We start from the raw sequence: 1,015 nt of genomic DNA on the forward strand, positions 1-1,015 counted from the left end.
CAGGACAACCTCACCTTAACCAGTCATCTCTGCAAGGACCCTGCTTCCGGGTCAGGTCCCATCCCAGGTTCTGGGTGGACCCTCCACCCCACTGCTCTGGGGAAACAGAAGGTCATCTGGGGGATGCCCACGTGGGGGCTGAGCTCGGGGCCGCCTCGCCCCAGAGCCCGAGGGCACCGTGCTCACCCGTCCAGTCAGCGCCCGTGGTCGCTGGCCGCCTTGAACCCCAGGACAGAGAAGACAGTAATGGGCGCACAGAGGGAGGTCATGCCATTGACCAGGGCGAAGGTCACCGCGTCCCTCTTACAGTTGTTCCTGGGCAGACACGCGTGTCATCAGGGCCGCCGGGGGCCGCCTGTGCTGGACCTGGAGCACGGTGCTCTGCTGTGCTCTGAGGACAGCTCAGACCCTTCCCCACCGACGCCCTCCCTGCATCTTCAGGGACTTTCATGGCTCACACTCACCCCGTGGTCCCACCCCCTCTCCTGCCGCCCCCCCCCCCCACGCCTGTCCCCACGGACAGCCACCTGGAGGTAGGTTTAAGTGCATAACTGCCGGCCCCGAGTGGCTTTTGGCCCGCAGTCGTGCCTGGTGCCACGGCCAGTCCATCCATAAAAGGGCGTGGGCCTGGCGTCTATTTTAAGTAACGAGGTGGACACAGGCAGTATTTCTGCTTTTATGGCCACGTGCGTCACACAGAGGCAGCCCCCGGTTATGGCCTTGTTCCGGGGTTTGATGACTCAGGTTCTCTTCCTGCAGCCGCTCCGGAACTTGCTGGAAGCTGCCCCAGAGGGCCCCAACCTCCCGGCCCTTAGGGGATGACTCAGTAATTACCAGATCTTGACAATCTGTTCTTATCAGAAGCTCACACCGGATCACTCTCCATCCCCGGCAGGAGGTCACGGCAAAGAAGTGCTTGGTGTGTCTCTCTGAAGCCTGGCTCCCTGCCCCCAGCCCGGCCCTACCTGGGCGGGTTGTAACTTGCAAAAGTGATGTGTCCTCCGAAGGCCAGGGA

The sequence above is a fragment of the Phocoena sinus genome, chromosome 3 (assembly GCF_008692025.1).
Source record: "Phocoena sinus isolate mPhoSin1 chromosome 3, mPhoSin1.pri, whole genome shotgun sequence".
Classification (NCBI taxonomy): Eukaryota; Metazoa; Chordata; class Mammalia; order Artiodactyla; family Phocoenidae; genus Phocoena; species Phocoena sinus.